This window comes from Chrysemys picta, unplaced genomic scaffold, assembly GCF_011386835.1.
Source record: "Chrysemys picta bellii isolate R12L10 unplaced genomic scaffold, ASM1138683v2 scaf211, whole genome shotgun sequence".
Classification (NCBI taxonomy): Eukaryota; Metazoa; Chordata; order Testudines; family Emydidae; genus Chrysemys; species Chrysemys picta.
In genome coordinates, this window is record NW_027052918.1 from 20,001 (window position 1) to 25,000 (window position 5,000).

At 70.3% G+C, this 5,000-nt stretch overlaps 1 non-coding gene across 1 annotated transcript; it reads right to left on the reverse strand.

The window, feature by feature from the left end:
* Positions 1 to 3,075: 3,075 nt before the first annotated feature.
* Positions 3,076 to 3,194, reverse strand: LOC135978318 (5S ribosomal RNA). The gene has a single exon (XR_010595741.1). It is a non-coding gene; the product is annotated as a 5S ribosomal RNA (ribosomal RNA).
* Between the last annotated feature and the right edge of the window lie 1,806 nt (positions 3,195 to 5,000).

Genomic DNA, 5,000 nt, shown 5'->3' on the forward strand with positions numbered 1-5,000 from the left:
CGGCCACCAGGTCAACCCATTGGATTCGACGGGTTGACCTGGCGACCGGTTTGCTTTCCGGCCACCAGGTCAACCCATTGGATTCGACGGGTTGACCTGGTGGCCGGTTTGCTTTCCGGACCGGATGTCACCCCACTCCCAGGGCAGCGCGGCAGTGGTGCTGAGGACCGCAGAGGGGGGGCTTAATAGTCGAGAGGGAGCAGGTCCGGGGGAGGCTTAATAGTCGTCCCCCGAGGACTCCGGGGGCCAGGCTTAATAGTCGTCCCCCCGGGCGCTCCAGGGGGAAAGCTTAATAGTCCTCCCCCGAGGATAGGCTTAATAGTCGCCCCCCGGCCAGTCCGGGGGAGGCTTAATAGTCGTTCCAGGGGAGGCTTAATAGTCATCCCCCGGGCAGTCCGCGGGAGGCTTAATAGTCGTCCCCCGAGTGCTCCGGGGGGCAGGCTTAATAGTCGTTCCCCAGGCAGTCTGGGAGAGGCTTAAGAGTCATCCCCCGACAGTGTGGGTGTGGGTGTGGGCGGGGGGGAGGCTTAGCAGTCGTCCCCAGGGCGGTCCGGGGGTGGGGGGAGGCCTCAGAGTCGTCCCTCCGAGAGCCGTGTCGGCGGCGGTGGCGGGTGTCAGGCTTTACGTCCAGCCTCCGGAGGGTGAGCGTCCTCGGACGCGATGCAGCCGCCGCAGAGAGGCAGCCTCCGAGGCAGGGAGCGGAGCACCGAGGCTGGGGAGTGGGGAGCAGGAGCCGGGGGGGAGGTGGGGGGCGTTCAGGACAACAGGTCAACCCCCTGGAAGCGGCTGTCAAATGTTCAACGTCCCCACTCGGCCACCAGGTCAAGCCCCGGGAAGCGGCTGTAAAATTCTCAAAGTCCCCACCGGGACAATAGGTCAAGCCCTGGGAGGCGGCTGTCAAATGTTCAAAGTCCCCACCGGGACAACAGGTCAACCCCCGGGAAGCGGCTGTCAAATTTTCAAAGTCCCCGTTCGGCCACCAGGTCAACCCGCTGAATCTACTGGGTTGACCTGGCGGCCGTTTTGCTTTCCGGCCACCAGGTCAACCCATTGGTTTCGACGGGTTGACCTGGCGGCTGGTTTGCTTTCCGGCCACCAGGTCAACCCATTGGATTCGACGGGTTGACCTGGTGGCCGGTTTGCTTTCCGGCCCGGGTGTCACCCCACTCCGAGGGCAGCACGGCAGTGGTCTTGAGGACCACAGAGGGGGGCTTAATAGTCGAGACGGAGCAGGTCCGGGGGAGGCTTAATAGTCGCCCCCCGGCCAGTCCGGGGGAGGCTTAATAGTCGTCCCCCGAGGACTCCGGGGGCCAGGCTTAATAGTCGTCCCCCCCCGGGCGCTCCAGGGGGGAAAGCTTAATAGTCCTCCCCCGAGGACTCCGGGGGCAGGCTTAACAGTCGTCCGCCCCGGGCGCTCCAGGGGGAAAGCTTAATAGTCCTCCCCCGACAGTGTGTGTGTGTGTGTGTGGGAGGGAGGCTTAGCAGTCTTGCCCCGGGCGGTCCGGTGGGGGAGGCTTAGCAGTCGTCCCCAGGGCGGTCCGGGGGTGGGGGGGGGGGGGAGGCCTCACAGTCGTCCCTCGGAGAGCCGGGTCAGCGGCAGTGGTGGGTTTACGTCCAGCCTCCGGAGGGTGCGCGTCCTCGGAGGCGATGCAGGCGCCGCAGAGAGGCAGCCTCCGAGGCAGGGAGCGGAGCACCGAGGCTGGGGAGAGGGGAGCAGGAGCCGGGGGCTGGGGCTGGGGGTGGGGGGCGTTCAGGACAACCGGTCAAGCCCCGGGAAGCAGCTGTCAAATGTTCCAAGTCCCCACTCGGCCACCAGGTCCACCCCAGTCTAGCAATGGGGTTGACCTGGCTGACGGCCGGTTAGTATCAAGGTAAACTCACCGTCGTCCACAGGAGGGCAGCTCTCAGGCCGGCCGGCTGCGGCTGACTCTGGGGCGGCGCCCGGTCCCGGCAGCGAGGGGCGGGGGGCGCGGAGCGAGACGGGGCTAACCGGGGGGGGGCGCCTCCTGCGACTTTGGGGGCCGCGGGTCGTCAGTGGCGTGCAGGCCGGGCCTCTCCCGGGGGATTCGGGGGGGCGGTCCTGCGGGCCGGGCGCAGGGGGCTCGAGCGAGCCCGGGCCGGTCCGCCCCGGGGCCGGGGTCTCCGCCTGCGGCTCAGGGGGGCGCGGGTCGTCGGGGGAGGAAGCCCGGGGGAGCCGCACACCGGCCCGCCAGGCCAGGCCTGGCCTGGATGGCCGCGGGGGGATTCGGGGCGGTCCCGCGGGCCGGGGGCCGGGCGCAGGGGAGGCGGGGGGGCCGAGCGAGTCCGTCCCGGGCCCGGGGCCTCCCCCTGCGGCTTTGGGGTCCGTGGGTCCCCGCTGGAGGAAGCCACTGGGAGCTGGACACCCGCCGTCCGTCCCGCCAGGCCAGGCCTGGCCTGGGTGGCCGCGGGGGGATTCGGGGCGGTCCCGCGGGCCGGGGGCCGGGCGCAGGGGAGGCGGGGGGGCCGAGCGAGTCGGGCCCGGGCCCGGGGCCTCCCCCTGCGGCTTTGGGGTCCGTGGGTCCCCGCTGGAGGAAGCCGCTGGGCGCTGGACACCCGCCGTCCGTCCCGCCTGGCCAGGCCTGGCCTGGGTGGCCGCGGGGGGATTCGGGGCGGTCCCGCGGGCCGGCGGCCGGGCGCAGGGGGTCCGAGCGAGTCCGTCCCGGGCCCGGGGCCTCCCCCTGCGGCTTTGGGGTCCGTGGGTCCCCGCTGGAGGAAGCCGCTGGGCGCTGGACACCCGCCGTCCGTCCCGCCTGGCCAGGCCTGGCCTGGGTGGCCGCGGGGGGGGATTCGGGGCGGACCTGCGGGCCGGCGGCCGGGAGGGTCCGGGCCAGTCCGCCCCATGCCCGGGGTCTCCCCCAGCGGCTTCGGTGGCCCCGGGGGGGGTCCTCCGCGGAGGAAGCCGGGTGGGTGGGGAGCCGGACCCCAGGCGCCCAGACCCGTGACCTGCGGCCGCGACCTCCGACTCGGCAGGAGCGACGAGGGGCTTTCCGGCCCGTCCCCCCCTCTCCTTCCCCCCCAGAAAAGGAGAGAGAGCTGACTCGGACCGGGAAAAGCTGCCTACGGCACCTGGGATTCCCAGGCGGTCACCCATCCAAGTACTAGCCAGGCCCGGGACGGTTTACCTTCCGAGATCGGACGGGATCGGGGGCGTTCGGTCCGGTATGGCCGTAGGCACCCGGCCCCGCGCCTCCTCGCCCGCTTTCCCCTGCCGACGCCCGGGCCTGCCGCACGGTGAGCCCCGGTCGGACTGCCCCCCCCCCCTGCGGCAGGGCCCCCGTCTCTCGCGGGCCCGGTCCTTTTTTCCTTTTCGAGCTCCGGGGCCCGGGCTGGCCGCCAGAGCCCCTCCGCCCGCCCTCCCCGGCGTCGGGGAAAATACTGTCCCGGACTTCCAGTGCGCCCGATCCTGTCAGCCGGGGGGTGGGGAGGGGCAGTCCCTCGCTGCGGCCGGGGAGGGTGAGCCCAGGGCGGCTTGCCTGCCGTGCGAGGCCCCTCTCGGCCACCAGGTCAACCCCGAGTCGAAAGGGCTGAAAAATTTTCAGAGTCCCCTCCCGGGCACCAGGTCAACCCGTGGAATCGGACGGGTTCACCTGCTGGCCGGTTCGCTTCCCGGGCACCAGGTCAACCCGTGGAATCGAAAGGGTTCACCTGCTGGCCGGTTTGCTTTCCGGCCACCAGGTCAACCCCTAGGGGTTTTAACGGGGGCACGCCCGGTGGCCTCTTTCCCGTCCGGTCACCAGGTCAACCCGGATCTCCCTCCTTCCCTGGGCGTCCCCTCCTCGGAGGCGTCAGGTTCCATTCCCCCCCCCCCCCCAGACTTCCAGGGGCCCGATCCAGTCGGCCGGGAGGCAGTCCCTCGCTGCGGCCGGGGAGGGTGAGCCCAGGGCGGCCTGGTCCATGTCTCTAGTGGGCCCGATCCTTTTTTTTTTTTTCGAGCTCCGGGGCCAGGCCCGCCCGGGCAGCCCTCCTCGGAGGCGTGGGGCGATTTCCCCCCGCCCCCAGACTTCCAGGGGCCCGATCCTGTCGGCCGGGAGGCAGTCCCTCGCTGCGGCCGGGGAGGGTCAGCCCAGGGCGGCTTGCCTGCCGTGCGAGTCCCCTCTCGGCCACCAGGTCAACCCCGAGTCGAAAGGGCTGAAAAATTTTCAGAGTCCCCTCCCGGGCACCAGGTCAACCCGTGGAATCGAACGGGTTCACCTGCTGGCCGGTTCGCTTTCCGGCCACCAGGTCAACCCGTGGAATCGAAAGGGTTCACCTGCTGGCCGGTTCGCTTTCCGGCCACCAGGTCAACCCCTAGGTTTTAAGGGGGGGGGACGCCAGGTGGCCTCTTTCCCGTCCGGTCACCAGGTCAACCCGGATCTCCCTCCTTCCCTGGGCGCCCCCTCCTCGGAGGCGTCAGGTTCCATTCTTTTTTCCAGACTTCCAGGGGCCCGATCCAGTCGGCCGGGTGGCAGTCCCTCGCTGCGGCCGGGGAGGGTGAGCCCAGGGCGGCTTGCCTGCCGTGCGAGTCCCCTCTCGGCCACCAGGTCAACCCCGAGTCGAAAGGGCTGAAAAATTTTCAGAGTCCCCTCCCGGGCACCAGGTCAACCCGTGGAATCGAACGGGTTCACCTGCTGGCCGGTTCGCTTCCCGGGCACCAGGTCAACCCGTGGAATCGAAAGGGTTCACCTGCTGGCCGGTTCGCTTTCCGGCCACCAGGTCAACCCCTAGGTTTTAAGGGGGGGGACGCCCGGTGGCCTCTTTCCCGTCCGGTCACCAGGTCAACCCGGATCTCCCTCCTTCCCTGGGCGCCCCCTCCTCGGAGGCGTCAGGTTCCAGTCTTTTTTCCAGACTTCCAGGGGCCCGATCCAGTCGGCCGGGAGGCAGTCCCTCGCTGCGGCCGGGGAGGGTGAGCCCAGGGCGGCCTGGTCCATGTCTCTAGTGGGCCCGATCCTTTTTTTTTTTTCGAGCTCCGGGGCCAGGCCCGCCCGGGCAGCCCTCCTCGG